The sequence below is a fragment of the Lagenorhynchus albirostris genome, chromosome 5 (genome assembly GCF_949774975.1).
Source record: "Lagenorhynchus albirostris chromosome 5, mLagAlb1.1, whole genome shotgun sequence".
NCBI lineage: Eukaryota > Metazoa > Chordata > Mammalia > Artiodactyla > Delphinidae > Lagenorhynchus > Lagenorhynchus albirostris.
Genome location: NC_083099.1, coordinates 137,905,679 through 137,922,020, shown reverse-complemented (window position 1 = coordinate 137,922,020; position 16,342 = coordinate 137,905,679).

Below are 16,342 nucleotides of genomic sequence, written 5' to 3'. Positions count from 1 at the left end.
AATGTACAGCATGGTGACTATAGTTAACACTGATGTACAGTATATTTGAATGTTTTTAAGAGATTCAATCCTAAGAGTTCTCATCACAAGGAGGAATTTTTTTCTTTTCTTTTTATTGTATCTATATGAGATGATGAATGGTAACCAAACCTATTGTGGTAATCATTTCACAATATGTGTAAATCAAACCATTATGTTGTACATCTTAAACCTATACAGTGATGTATGTCAATTATTTCTCAATAAAACTGGAAAAAAATAATTATCAGGATTTTTCAAATGATGTGAGAAATAATATGCAGAAGGTACCCATGGAGGAGACTCAAGAAGTCATGGAGGTGGACCAAGATGGTGGAGCAGTAAGACGTGGAGATCACCTTCCTCCCCACAGATACATCAAAAATACATCTACATGTGGAACAACTCCTACAGAACACCTACTGAACGCTGGCAGAAGACCTCAGACTTCCCAAAAGGCAAGAAACTCCCCGCATACCTGGGTAGGATAAAAGAAAAAAGGAAAAACAGAGACAAAACAATAGGGACGGGACCTGCACCTCTGGGAGGGAGCTGTGAAGGAGGAAAAGTTTCCACACACTAGGGAGCCCCTTCACTGGTGGAGACGGTGGGTGGGTGGGTGGAGCTTCAGAGCCACAGAGAAGAGTGCAACAGTGCTCTTTCTCCTGAAATTGTTATCAAAAGTAATTTGATGTCCCTCTCCCTCTGGCCCCTGTGTCCAGCCTGCACATTTACACTATTATCAAGAGCAGCACTTCTCCAATGTTTTGGGTAGGTGGACCACCTGGGGACCCTGTTATAAGGCAGGTGCCTGGGATTCTGCATTTCCAAGTTCCCAGTGACACCATCCAAGGAACAGACTTGGAGTAGCAAGGTTCTTGGGTCTAATTCTCAAATTAGGGGAAGACATTTCAGAAGCTCCCAGGGAGCTTTCTCACACTTGCCTAAACGACCTACACCAGTCCACAGGGTGCAAAGGCCTCCTTCCATGCACTTTCCACCCCAAAGCTTTTGCTGGGCAGACTGACCAATGACAGAAATAAAAGATTATTAAAGACTAGGGTTTGTTTTCTTTTTTTTTGCTATATTCAACTAGAAAAAAAGCTCTGGGCCTCGAATATGGTCTCAGCCTTCTTTCCACCTTCCATGTCCTAATCATGCTCATTAAAATTGCAGACTCCCAAACTCTGTCCCAGAGAGTCCGATTCAGCAGGTCCTACTGTGCCCCAGGGACTGACCTTCTGATGCAGGTGGGACCTGGACCACATCTAGGGAAGGACGGAATCATTGCTCAGTTTCCTTCCAGGGCTACTCAACTGTACCTCACTTTGGGAAGAAAATCAAATCTGCTCAAGTGTTTTGAGATCGATTTAAATACATTTTGGGTTTTTGTTTGTTTTTGTTTTTGGCCGTGCTGCAAGGCACGTAGGATCTTAGCTCCCTGACCAGAGATTGAACCTGCATCCCCTGCACTGGAAGCACAAAGTCTTAACCACTGGACGGCCAGGGAAGTCTGTAAATGTGTTTTCATATTCTGATCAATTTAGATAGCCAGAATATAACTGCAGTGCCTTGAAGTCTTCCTCTGATGGTTGAAGCAAAAATAAATTAGATAAAATAACAAAATATAAAGTAAAATAAATCAGCCCCAGAAGTCTTGAAGAATAATGTAGACTCTTCGGTAGGAATTTCTGAAGATGCAACCCAGTGCTTTACACTGCAAAGGCTCTAAAGTTTCCCTCTCTCTTTCTCTCTCTCTCTCCTCTTCCTCCATGGAAGCTTCCTCACCTTTTCCATATGTGCGCCCCCGTAAACGCCACCTGGACCCTGTCTCCTGGGTCAGGGACCCTCCCACAGTTCATTGGAAAATGTAGTCTGCTCTCCTGTCCCCCTTTCCTTTCCTCTCACATTGAAAACCTGGAGTTCTATGGAATAGTGTATCCACTGTGATATCCTTAGATCTCAATCAGAAGTTCTGGAGTTAAGTTTCTTCAGAAAAAAGTCAGTGAAGACAGGGGTCCTATAGGGGTTAAGAACCCCTGTTGGTTTTGAGGCAACATTGGTATCGATTATTAAGTGGAGGGGACCGCAAAGGACTTCAACCATTTAAAACTACAACAACTATACCTTAGAAGTTGATGAATGGGAAGAAAACTCAAGAGTGGTTTCACAGCGTCTCACTTCTTAAGTCTCAGAGTCCTCCTGGGTGAAATGAAGGTAACATCGAACTCACAGGGTCATTGTATTTGACAAATAAATGCCTAACTGGGGCTACTTGGCCGTGGAAGCTGTGGCATATTGCACTATAATTGTTGAAGGGCCTGTTCTCTCTCCCTTTCCAGACTGTGAGTCCCACTGGGCAGGGTTCCCTATTTTCTGCAGGTCTCCTGAGTCGGTGCTTATACCGTGCTTGGCGCTGCAGCGAGCTGTAGGATGATGTGGAGGAGGGAGACCCGCTGGTCATGCGGGCAGAGCTCGTGGGACTCCTCAGCAGGCTCCGCTGTAAATTCACTCAGAAATCACATCTGTGATTCGCCAGACACAGGAATGAAGGCCAGCTGCAGCCTGCCACCTTCTGCCGGGACGGAGAGAAATAATGCCTGCAACCGTGAGTCACAGTACACGTCTCACTGAATATCAACCTTGGGGAACCCGGGGCGGGGCGGGGGTGGGGGGGGAGGCGGAAGGCGGGGGAAGGCGGGGTGTCCTGAGGTCCAATCTGCATTCCCCACGGGGAACAGGAGTGAAAAGCAAGTTGGGACCAGGCTTGGATACTGCGGGGAGGGGAAGATGGCCTCTGCAAGGATTTTCCTGGGAGGGTTCCTTCACGGCGGTGAGGGCTTTCTTCGGGCACCACGTCACGGGGCACGGCGAGGATGTGACCCCGTGTGGAAGGTTTGCTTTCCCTAGCGCAGCCCTGGAGCAGTCTCTAGAAAGCCCCATTCCGGAGAGCTGCCCTGCAGCACGCCAAGCTCAGCACAGCTAATGTGTCCAGCCACCAGAGACGCAGCAGCACAGATCCCGACGTGACCCGGAAGCCGAGAAGCCCAGATGTCCCCACCCAAGTGCACCTGAGGACGCCAATTCGCCGGCAGCCGCACCTCCTCTGGGAGCGAAGGGCCCGGCCCTCGGGGCGTGGCCCAGGAGAGTCCGGCCAATCGGTGCCGCGGGCTCCGGATCACGTGACCTCCGGCCGGGGGCAGCCTCCTCCGCCGGCCGGGGGCAGCCTCCTCCGCCTTCCGCCTCGCAGCTCGGCCCAACGTGGCGAAAGGGTGCTGGCACCAACAGGATGAGGGTCTGCTCGGAGAGCAACTCAGACAGCCTGTCGTCTCCTCTGTCCCACGCCGCCTGTAGCCGCACCCCAGAATAGAGGCTGCGAAGCTCCGCGGCTCCGGCGTAGCGTGCAGGGGGCCCCACCAGGGGAGGGCAAGGGCGAGAGCGTGGGAGGGAGCTGCAGCCGGCTTGCCCCTCCCCGCCAGGACAGCAGCGCCCCGCGGGGCTGCACGCCGCCCTGGTGTCAATCGCCTCCAGCCGACCCCGGGGGGCCCCAGGCCCTTGACCTGCACTTCCCGGGGCCGGAAGTAGTGACTGGGTTAACGGGTGTCACTGGGGACTTAGGATCCCGTGATTTTCCGGCTTTAAAACATCTTTGTCACCACCTACCCTCTGCCCAGTGGAAACCTTGAAACGTTCCAGAAGGAAATCCGGGGTCGACCCCATCTGAGAAGATGTGGTGAGAACAGCTCGTGTCTGCGCATCCCACAAAGGCTCCAGCTTCTCCCCAGATCACCTCACCTATGCTGTAACTACCCTGCAGGGCGGGCTTCGTCCCCATTTTAGAGACGAGGAAAGAAGTTCGGACGGGTTTGAGGAACTTGCCCAAGGTTGCACAAAGCCAGGCTTTGCATCTCAGCTGCTTGTGAGTGACCAGCTGCAGGCCGGCAGGTGGGCCTTGAGGTCTGAGGGGACAGGCTCGGCTCGATGCCCCTGGGCACTCATCAGGGAGTGGGCTGCACGCTTGATCCCCGGCCCCAGATGTACCAGCTGTTGAGCCCAACCTCCGGTCCCCAGGAGAAGACGGCCTGTCAGCAGTACCCCCCAGAGCTCCTCACATGCCTCTGGCTTGGTGCCGCCCCCGGATCCAGCCTTCCAGCCCCGGGGCCTTGGAGGAAGAAGGAGGCCCACCATGGACTCCAGCGGTAATGTGAACACTCTGGCTACGAGGGGCCGCTTCGTAACCACAGAGATGGGCAAGAGTGAAAGATGGCCTCCCTCCCATACACTTCTCTGAGCGAACTCCTCAGGGGTTATTAACACCGTCCCAACTTAAATCCATTCGCGTCAAATGAACATTTGTCTCAGGCCCACCAGGATACCTGGCAGAGCCACACCAGTCTACTTCGGCCACCTGCATGTGAGTCAGAGGCTGCCCTGCCATTTAAAACACTCCGTGGAAATGCCTGAAATTCCATTAGCGATTCTCTGAGATTAAGAATCATCTTCTCGGGCTTCCCTGGTGGTGCAGTGGTTTAGAGTCCGCCTGCCGATGCAGGGGACATGGGTTTGTGCCCCGGTCCGGGAAGATCCCACATACCGCGGAGCGGCTGGGCTCGTGAGCCATGGCCGCTGAGCCTACGCGTCCGGAGCCTGTGCTCCGCAACGGGAGAGGCCACAACAGTGAGAGGCCCGCGTACCGCAAAAAAAAAAAAAAAAAAAAGAATCATCCTTTCTGGATTCTTTAATAGATAAAAGACACTAAATCCCTGATTTCCTGATAGGAGAGGAGGTAACTTAAAGCGCAGGATTCCTAGGGAGAGGGAAGAGAGGACACAAAGGAGGGGGAAGCCTCCTTCCTACCCCCCACCACTAGGGCCTCTGAAGAGAGTATAAGAGGGGGTCTTTCCACGTGGTGCAGATCACTCAGAAAGTTATAAGACCTGGTTTCTCCAACTCATTTAATACTCCCCAAGCCTTAGAGGGGTGCTTTTCTTCCCTTTGTGGGGTTCTGAGACCACATGAGCCTACTGAATGCTCATGGCCCCATGTAACCACATACCAGGGATATGAACAGGAATCCCAGCGCTCTCTACTGGCCAGACTTCCCTCTGAGCAGCCGTGTCATCAGAGAGTAAGATCAGGCCTTTCCCAGGATTCATCAGAACCATTTCTGTTACCCATGCCGGGAAGCAAAGCAAAGCCATACTCAGGAAATAATGAGAAAGAGCCATGAAGTCAAAGGAAAAAGGAAAACAAATTGATAAATCAGTTGTGTTGGCTCTAAAGAAGAAACTAAGAACCCCAAGGCGGTACACATTATTATTAAAACAGGAAAGATTACTCTGTTTGGACCTGCTCTTGACTCCTGTCTCTTAATCTGCTCAGACTCCTGATTTCTAAGCCCAGGTTGAGAGTGTGGAAGTTGCAGAAGGGGCGCGGAGGAAGAGATTTATCATTTATCATCCGAGGAGGAGATCTGACATTCCTTCCTCACTCTTCTAGAAATAAAGGGTAGATTCATAAAGCAAGAGCACTTCCATAAATTTTGAGAAATGTTATCATCAAAATGAAGCAAGTGGTCCAGAGGAAACTAAATCCATCCTCATTGCTGCCGCCCCTCCCCCGGGCAAATGCTTGCTCACATTGCTGAGAATCTGATGTGATTCAGGGAAGGCAGAGCCAGTCGCCAGTAACTTGTTGGTCCCCCAGTAAAGATGCCACCACTTCTAACTATATGGAAGGCCAGTGCACCCAGAACTCTCGGGCCTTCTACATCTCGGTAAGGACATCCCTTCCCTTTCCTCCCTCCACACTGCCCCCTCCCCCCCACCAGAGGCATGGCACAGAGCAGGTACCATGCTGCTCTGCCACCCAGCTGGGGTGGCAGGGAAGAGAGGCCCCTGATGCGGGAAGAACGAGCCACCACCTCGGGCCCCAGCCCCACCACCCCTTATTGGCTCTTCCCACCTTCTAGGGGATGGACTCTGCCTGGTATTTCTTCGAGATCTAAGCAATCACATCAGGGATCCAGGCACAGGTCAGGAGGACAAAGGAGGTAGCAACACTTTATATTTGCACAGCACTTTACAGTCTGCAAAGTACTTTCACGTAACTTCCTTTACGAAGGTTATCATTACAAGCCCTAGATCAGGACGCTGGGGCACAGTGTTCTAGGCTGAACTGTTTCCCCTTACAAATTCATATGTTGTTCTAAGCCCCAGTATTTGGAGAGAGGGTCTTTAAAGAGGTAATTACGGTTAAATGAGGTCATTAGGGAGAGGCCCTAATCCAATATGACCAGTCTTTGTCTTACTGAGAAGATTAGGGCCCGGAAAGGAAAGACACACACAGAGGAAAGACCATGTGAACATTTGGAGGACATGGCCATCTACACAACCAGGAAAGAGGCCTCAGAGGAAACTAACCCTGCTGACACCTCGATCTCAGGCTTCTAGCCTCTAGGGCTGTGAGAAAATAATAATATCTGTTGTTTAAGCCCCCCAGTCTGTGGTACTTTATCATGGCAACCTGAGCAGACTAGTACTCAGAGGACAGTCGCACAGCCATGGAGCGGAAGAGGTAGGGTTATTCTCCAATTCATCGATTCCAGTCACAGTATTCCTTCACCTCCCAGGCAGCATGCACCTCTGCACGGATTAGGAAAAAGCACCCCTTCCTCAGGATGCTGCTGACTGCCAGAAAACTGACCTGAGATAGTGTGACGAGAATGGTGCCCCTGGAGTTGCTCAGTGCGTGACATGCACCGCCATACAAGGCAGCCTAGAGTGGGAAACACACTCGGACACCCTCCATGGCAGAGGGTCGCACAGGCCATTGATCAGGCTCCCCAAGCACCAAACACAATCTACTCCGTCATCAGGACCCAAGATAAAAAAAGCCACTGAGGTCTCACGAAGGTCCAAGCAGCCCCTGCATCAGCAGGGCTCAAAGAAGTAAGGCTTCCTTGTGTGAGACCTCAGGGGCACTCACAGTACACACAATCGCAGAGGGGCTTGCAGGCAGCCCCGGCTTGCCATGGCATGATTTTAATATTGTACATACCGTGAAATCCACACATACTTTATTAGGTTTGCTTTTTGCCTAAATAATTGGAGGTTTCGATTTAATGTCGATTTGGGTCAACTGGCCCAAATGTTATATATCATATTGTAATTAAAATTGTATCATATTGTTGCTTAAAATTATTTTCCAAAGAGTTGTTTTTGAAATAAAAACAAGCTGGGGACGGGGGTGGGGGGTGACAGGGTATGGTCACAGTTTGCGTGGCCATTGTCCTAACATCAGCCTTCTCATGAAACAAAAATCTATCTGTCTGTAGAGAACAAACATATGGACACCAAGGGGGGAAAACCGCAGTGGGGTGGGGATGGTGGTGTGCTGAATTGGGTGATTGAGATTGACATGTATACACTGATGTGTATAAAATGGATGACTAATAAGAACCTGCAGTATAAAACAAACAAAAAAAACAACTAATACTAAACTTTCTTTGGGTTACTTGTATGGAAATATGTTAACATAAATGTTTCAGACATTACACGAATTTTCTAAAAATATTATATGTTCTGGTATAATATTATAAGTCATAATTCTAGTTATTACTTTAAAATGTATATCTCAGAAATAACTAAATTTCTTTGTCAATTGAATTATTATGAACTTTCATCAAATCTTTACCCGTGGTCATTTTCAAGTCTTTTGTCATTTACAGACAGTTCTGGGTGTACGCTGATGCTTTTGCAAAAATGTTCCTATAAAAGGGTTTCATCTTCAAGGACTTCATGGAAAAGACTCTGACAAGTACAGGTTTCTGGTAACTGACTATACTGCTGAACTGAGTGAATAAGCATTTTCAGAACTCTAATGGAAAACTGATGAATTCATAAAAGTGCTAACAAAAGATCAAGATAAAAAAAATTAGTTACATGGGACTGAGTGAACTGATGAGGATGATAATTTTTGTGACTATCTGTTTGAATTAAAAAAAAAATCCCCCCCCAAAAAAATCTGTCTGTCAAAACACCTTATATTTTCTCAGATAAAATAAATTACTGAAGGACTTTTAGGAAGTACAACTGTTTCTGGATATATCCTTTGAAAGAAAATGATTACTTATTTTAAAAGCAATTTTTCTAACAGTGAGCAAAGAAAAATTATTAGATAAAATGAAAAAAAAAAAGGAGATGCAAATAGCATGAGAGAAAGTTCTCTTAAAAGCTCATGACAATGTGGTTTGTGCACACAAGGAGATAGAAGCTGTATTTTGGGTGTACGGTGCAAAGCAAGTGGAGTGGAGTAAAAAATACTTTTTATTCGACTGGCACCAGTCTCTCTTAAAGAACAAATTTCTTGTTTGAGAAAAAGAAGAAAACAACAACTGTGTTACACTGTATGGTAGGTTAATATTTTCCAAAATTGTCAATGTAATATTTCTGGTCTCACATATCCTTCCAGGAGGTAGCATACTCCCTTTAGGAGATGGTGTCTATCCCCTGCCCCCCTTGAAACTCAGAGGGTCTTTGGGAATAGAATGTGAGGACTAGAACGCAGCAGTGTTCTCTCTCCACCATCCCCCCGGACACATCATCTCCCCCACCTCTCTCTCCACCTCTCTTCCCACCTCTCTCCTCCTTCTCTGTGTGTGTGTGTGTGTCTCTCTGTCTCTCTCTCAGAATGTACATGCTTAAAACCCAACCACCATGCTGTGCGGTGCCCAGAAACCCTATGGGACCTGAGGTCAGAAGGCTGTCACAGGGAGCGTTCCGGGAGAAGCACGGGAATATGACCATACTAAATTGTAGGGCAGAGATCAAAGCAAGTAGAAGTCCAGGGGAGAAAATGCTCTACAAGAAAGGAAATGAAATCACAGTATATGAGTTGGCTCAGCAGGGAACAATTGTTACATTGTCATAATAACACACTGAGAGTGTAAGGGGAGGAGGTGAATAAAGATGTTAAGAGTGAAATCCTCCAGTCTAGTAATAAGAAATCAACAGATAATGCGGAAAAGATGGGTGTCAGGAAATGACAGTATCAGCACATATGGACGTGATCAGCAGAGTAATGGTCCCCAAAGACGTCCAGATCCTGGAACCTGTGACTACGGTGCCTTATGTGATAAAAGGGACTTTGCTGATGTGACGAAATTTACCACCTTGAGATGGGGAGATGATCCCGGATCATCCCAGTGCGCCCAGTGTAATCACAAGGGTTCTTAAAAGATGGACGAGGGAGGCGAGAGGATCAAGAATGAGGTGAGACCATGGAAGCAGAGGTCAGAGTGATGTGACTATGGCTGTGAGGTCGGAGGAAGGGCCACATTCCAAGGACTGTGGACGGGCTCCCGAGGCTGGAAAAGGTGAGGAAACAGGTTCTCCCCCGGCCTCTCCAGGAGGAACACAGCCCAGCTGACACCTTGATGTTCGCCCAGTGAGACTCGTTGCAGACTTCTGACCTCCAGAACTGTAAGATAACAGATTTGTGTTGCCGCCACTAAGTTTGCGGTAGTTTTTAAAGCAACCACAGGAAATTAACACAGGAAGTAATGCCCAGAAGCAACAGCTCAACGGGTGAAACGGTTTTCTGGGAAGCATGGCTATGGGGGGAAAGGAGTGGCTCGAGGGACAGCCCTCACCGTCTGTGCCTTTCTGTTCTAGATAATTCTTCAACTACGTGCATCTGTTTGATAAACATTTCTTGAGCCCAACAAGGGGTCCCTCACATCCTAGTCACTTAAAGAGAGGAAGATGGGAGAAAACGGACTGTGGTTCCTCCAGGGATGGAGGCTGAACAATTAACCAACCAACAGGGGCTCCATGTGAGCCTCTGTGGGGCCCCCCACCTACAAGATGGTCTGAGGGATTTTAAAAGATGCCCAGGGACTTCCCTGGTGGTCAAGTGGCAAAGAATCCACCTTCCAATGCAGGGGACGAGGGTTCGATCCCTGGTTGGGGAACAAAGATCCCACATGCCGCGGGGCAAGTAAGCCCACGCGCCACAGCTACTGAGCTCAAGCACTTCAACGAGAGAGCCCGCGAGCCGCAAACTAAGACCCGATGCAGCCAAAAAAATAAAGAAAATAAGTAAATAAAATCTTTTAAATGATAAAAGATGCCCAGACCCTGCACCCAGGGGTCCATCAATCCCACTTGCTTCTCACCTCACAAGACCCAGAGCCAGGCAGAGCTGCCCCGGGCGGCACGGCCCCAAGGCCATGGGCACTGGGAGTCAGCAGAGATCAGGATGGGTTGGTGACGTCAGAAGGACCTGACGTGCTGCCTGGAGGGCCGGCCTCGAGCTGGCCTTAAAGAATTGGAGGCTTCTGGTGAATGGCAGGTACGAGGGGCAGGTGAGTGCCGTGTGTGTTGGGGGACACTGTCAAGACCACCTGGGGTTCCACGTGGATGGGATTCAGCCCAAGGGTGAGGCCTAAGAGTGTGCAATCCACAGCTGCATATTTACACCCCTGCCGCGTCCAGCCAGCTTTGCCAGACACTCGCACCGCTCGGCTTCATTCGCAACGTTGACTTGGAGATTTCCTGCTGCGGTGGGCAGGTATCACTCAGAGGGGCGAGAAGGAGCCCACGGCTCTTCCTCTGAGCACCTTGTCTACCATTGATTCATTCAACAAACACTGTTCCAGCACCTCCACGCACCAGGGGCACTCTAGGCACCAGGGATCCTGTGATGACCAGGACAGCCTGGGAGCCTGCCCTCGGGGCCCACCGTCCAGTGAGGGAGTGATGCTGAGCACGTGCGTTTATGGGGTGGGTGTGGAGGAACGCTTTGAGGGAACGTAAAGCAACGGGAGGGAAGAGAGGGTGTGCCCTTTCAGAGGGAGGAGTCAAGATATGACTAAGAAGGTGACATCTGGGAAGACGGAGTGGGGGGGGGTTGGGGGTGGGGGGTGGGACTGACCTCGACTTACGTATCCTGGCGCCGCTGCCGGATCTCCTGCAGGACCTAACGAGGTTCTGTGGTTTCTCCTCTGCCTCTGTCGGTAAGACCAGCGACGGTTCCACTGCCACAAGAAACCATTCCAGATGTTTGCTCCCATTTGCAGATGGCTCGGCTGCCCAGCTCTGCTTGCTACAAGCATGTATCAGCTGTTCAACACACCGGGCTGAGAGCTCTCCAAAGACAGACGCAGGGGCTTCTCCGGTGGCGCAGTGGTTGAGAGTCCGCCTGCTGATGCAGGGGATGCAGGTTCGTGCCCCGGTCTGGGAAGATCCCACATGCCACGAAGCGGCTGGGCCCGTGAGCCACGGCCGCTGAGCCTGCGTGTCCGGAGCCTGTGCTCCGCAACGGGAGAGGCCACAACAGTGAGAGGCCGGCGTACCGCAAAAAAAAAAAAAAAAAAGACAGACGCAGACACATGGTGACACTGTGGACAAGGCGCCTTCAGGAGCGCCGCTCAGTCTGTCCCCCCGTAGATCCTTCCCGGGGCCTCCGTGCTCTGTATAAGGCACACGGCTAGACACACAGAGTCATCAGCGGGGTTTAGTGTCTCTCTCTTTGGAAACGGCACATCTTCTGAGTCCCACCCAGGGCATGTCCGCCTGTTGTTTTCTTTCGGCTGGGCCTTAGCCTTACAAAGGCGCACACGTGCCCACGGCACTTAGGCAGAAGGAATTGGGACACGTGGCCTCGGCGCTCCGAAAGCATCCTCCCCTTTAAGGGGCTGCGGAGGTTAGGCTAGGTTCAGAGTTCAGCTGGACTTGCTGAGATTTTGCAGCAGAGGTTCCTAAACTTTGGTGTGTGCTGAAAATGCAGATCCCCAGGCCCAGAGAGAGATTCAGATTCAGACGTTCAGTCTGAAGAGGAAGCTGCAATTCTGCCAGTTACAGGCCCCCAGGAGCTTCCCGTGCTGTTGGTCCACAAAGCACATGTTGAGAAATGGTTTTACTGTTTTACAAACCAAAGGTAGTGTTGGAGGCGAGTTTTCTGAGATGCCATCTCCTAGGGCGGCACACAGTCAGAACACAGAACAGCTTCCTTTTAAAACCAAAGCGCAAACCCCTCAAAAATTCGAGCAGGGGCTTCCCTGGTGGCACAGTGGTTGAGAATCTGTCTGCTAACGCAGGGGACACGGGTTCGAGCCCTGGTCTGGGAAGATCCCCCATGCCGCGGAGCAACTAGGCCCGTGTGCCACAGCTACTGAGCCTGCGTGCGTCTGGAGCCTGTGCTCTGCAACCAGAGAGGCCGCGACAATGAGAGGCCCGCGCACCACGATGAAGAGTGGCCCCCCGCTCGCGGAAACTAGAGAAAGCCCTCGCACAGAAACGAAGACCCAACACAGCCCAAAATAAATAAATTAATTAATTATTTTTAAAAAAAGTAAAAATGAGTTGATTTAAAAAAAAAAAATTCGAGCAGAGAAGTGCTGGAGAGGGATCCCGCATAGACAAAGTGCGTTTTCCAGCTCATCTCCAGGGCTCCCAGGCTCTTCCCTCCAAGATTAACTTTCCCCTTGGAGTGTTGTTGTTGTTTTTGTTAACTCTGATTTCCATGATGCCCATCAAAATTCCAGTGCTAGATCAAAGTCTCTTTCCTCTTACTCCCTGAGGATAACCAAAACTAGCTGATATTTGCAAAAGAATGTTAATATAACTAAGACTGCAGAAAACTAAGGGGAATCCTTATTGAAAATACAAATAGCAACAAAATGCAAGTTTCCAAAATGGAGGTTTCTGGTGCTAAGATGACCATCCACCAGCGGTGAGTGGGCGCCTCCCACCCGCCACCCCCAGTGTCCTCGCCTCCTGGACTCCTGCTGCCCTGTATCCCCCTCCAACCACCGGACAACACAGCCATCACCTCCTCTGAGGACCGAGGCAGGAAACGGAAAGATGGTTTCCTACGCTCTGTCCATAGAGTGACCCCACCCATGCCACTGCCACCCGAGGGGCTCTGGTCTCTTTAGCCCCAAGCTCTGGGCTCTGGGCTTTGCAGGGGCGCATTCGTGCAAATCCCATTCATCGCACACCCGTCACTTCATGGGTAAGCACAGCATACGTGCCATGATAATCCACACCCAGAGCAGCTCACACGCATGTCCCCTGCAGAACCACTCTGGAATTCCATGAGACACAACTTTCAGAACAGAGCAAAGACTTGAAAACTGGCCTCTTGGATTTACGTCCAATAAAAAACGTCCAGCTCTCCAACCAACAAGTTTAAGCCTAACTCCCCACTTCACACCTTATCAGCAGCCCCACGTCTGACACACGCCCTCCTGGATTCTTATCTCCGTGACTAGTTCTTAACCTATAGGAAAGGACCACAGCTACAATGCCTATATTTGCATAACAAAAAAAAAAAAAGAAAGAAAGAAATTGAGTGATGACACACCGAGTGTTTGTTTGGATTTGTGAATTCATGTGTGTGTAACAGTCGTACATAACATAACATAAGTAACAGTAACAGTAAGTTATGCAATGTTACCATATGTTACCAAATGCAAGTTACCATAACAGTAAGTTGCATTTAGACATTTAACAGATCACCTTAACTGAAAAGAATCAAATTCCACAGAACGAAGGCTGTCCTGGAGAAAGTGGGATGTGTGGTTGCCGTAGTAATCGATATCTTCCAGAACGAATCCGTGCTTGGCTAATTACAGCCTTCTATTTTTAAACTCATCTGCATTCTTCTCCCCCAAAGCCCAACATTTCTCATACGACTTCAGCAATAAAATACTATTACTGTTATCCGTACAGACTGTGCTGGTCTCAAAATAACTTGTTTCCAGTCGGCCTCCGCATGCCATGTGAGGCAAGAGGCCCTTGTTCCCCACGCACATGGAAGGCCAAACGGACACCTTTGAATGAGCCCAAATGCTTTACAAAATGGGAGTAAAACAGCAGCATGGAATTCCAGGGCTCCAGCTGTCTTGTGAGCACCCGGGGCCTGGGGTCGGGGTGCAGCCAGCTGGGCAGCTAGCCTACCACCGCCCTGAGCCAAGGCCCAGGCCTCTCACTGTCTCATGGGAAGCTCTTTGGTAACAAACCACAGAGGTGATGGAACAGAAATACTGATGGTCAGTCTGGAGCCTATGGGATCGTCTCAGGTCAACCCCCGGGCTGTGCCAAGGCTCAGTACCCCCAGCCTGAGAAACAGCTTCTAGCAGCCTTCGACCCTTTGAAAGCCTGGCTGCCTGGGGTCCTGCTAACTCCATCTGAAGACCTGTCCTTCCCAGCAGGGATGTGGTGCTGTGGAAATAGATGAAGACCACCCAGTGACAGCAGGCAAAGGCTCTCATTTCTTCCCAGCTGTTATAGCGAGGGAGCTGTATTGGTACGCTAAGGCTCCTGTAACAAGGCACCCACCACTGAGGGTCTGAAACAGCAGAAATGCGTTCTCTCACGGTTCTAGAGGCCAAGTCTGAGAGCATGGAATCAGAAGAGCCGTGCTTCCTCTGAAGGTGTTAGGGAGAAAGTCCCCAAGCGTCTCTCCTGGCTGCCTGTGGTTTGCTGGCAACCTTTGGTGTTCCTTGACTAGTAACTGCATCCCCGGGTCTCGGTGCAGATCTCTATGCAGATCCATTTCCAAACGTCTCTGTTTTCTAAGGACACCAGTCGTATTGCGTTAGGGGCTCACCCTGTTCCAGTGTGATGTCATCTTAACTAATTGCATCTGCAATGATCCTATCTCCAAATAAGGTCACATTCTGAGCTGCCGAGCATCAGGACTACAGCATACGAATTTCTGGGAGTTCCCTGGCGGTCCAGTGGTTAGGACTCAGCACTTTCATTGTCGAGGGCCCGGGGTTCAATCCCTGGTCGGGGAACTAAGATCCCGCAAGCCATGTGGCAAGGCAAAAAAATAAAAAATAAAAGTGAATTTCTCGGGGACACAACTCAACCCATAACACTTGCCTCTGGCAGAGACTCAAAGGCAAGCAAAGCAGGAAGTGGGAAAGCTTTAGCGTGAATGAGAGGGGAGGCTTCAGGGGGGCCCTGATGGGAGGCTGCTGGCATAGGGAAGCTGGAAGCAGCTGACTAGAAGTGGGCATCCTATGTGGTTGGTTAAGAAAAGCGCAAGTTTAGCTTTTTCTGGCTGGTCCTGAGCTGGAAGTCAGGGCAAAATTTAGGGAAGTTGGCAGTCACTGACCAAGTCCTGGGCGTTTTGGGCCCGTAGCTGCAGAGGTTCTATTTATATCTACGTGGTCTCTCCATGCTATATTCAGTCTCTCAGTGCAAATGACACCTCCTGAGGTTCTCAGGATGCTTCTGGGGCCGGAGTGGGAGGCAGGTGGTCTGGAAGGCGCAGCACAGGAAAGGCTCAGTGCCTACGAGAGCAGACCCACGATGGGCAATCCCACAGGGCAGACCGGCTCAGACCCTTGTCCAGAGAAGAGGCAAAATGCCCAGGGGCCCCGTCTGCAACCTTCTCTTTTTATTCCCACAAGGCTGAGCACAGAATGTGTAGTGAGGAAGTGTACACACTCTGACCCTAGAGCAGCGGTCCTCTGGCTTTTGGGTTTAGCTCCTCCCTTTAAGGACCCCAAAGAGCTTTTGCAGATGTGGAGAATAGCTGTCAATATTCACCACACTAGAACTAAGAGATTTTTAAAACATTAAGCCCATTACATGTTCATGGAAATAACATTTTATGAAAAATAATTATATTTTCATAAAAGAAAAACACTGCAAGAGTGGCATTCTTTTAAATTTTTGCAAATCTCTTAAATGTCAGCTGGAATCTCATGTCCGCTTCTGCGTTCAATCTGTTGGGATATCACACATCATGTCACCTCTGGAAAACCCCACATTACATTCATAAGAATGAACAAAAGCTAGTGTGGTAGGATCATCATGAAAAATAGTTTTGACCTTGCAGGCCCTCTGCGGTATCTTGGGGACCCCCAGGAGTCCCCAGACCACAGCCATAGATTCACGCATGTGGACCAAAGTAGAAATCAGACCCGTAGCAAGCCCGGGCGCACTGTGACGTGGGAGAGGAGGATTATAACCCACCTTAGTCAAACAGACTCATCTCACAAGTGAGGAAAATGCCCCAAGCCTGAGCAGAAGGTATGAAGTGTAAGACGGGTCAAAGTCAATGACTTCCAGCATCTTCACCTCCCACCTGAAGATGCAAAGTCAAAAAAGCAGAAATGAAAAATGAGTAACCCCTCATCGCTTGTTAGTTCCATTTTTCCTCCACTACTTCCAAGATTACAGTTGTCGCTCAGGGTCCAAGGGGGATTGGTTCTAGGACGACGCCCCACCCCCAGGATACCAAAACCCGAGGATGCTCAAGTCTCACACAAAACAAAACGGCATGGTATTTGCACGTAACCTAC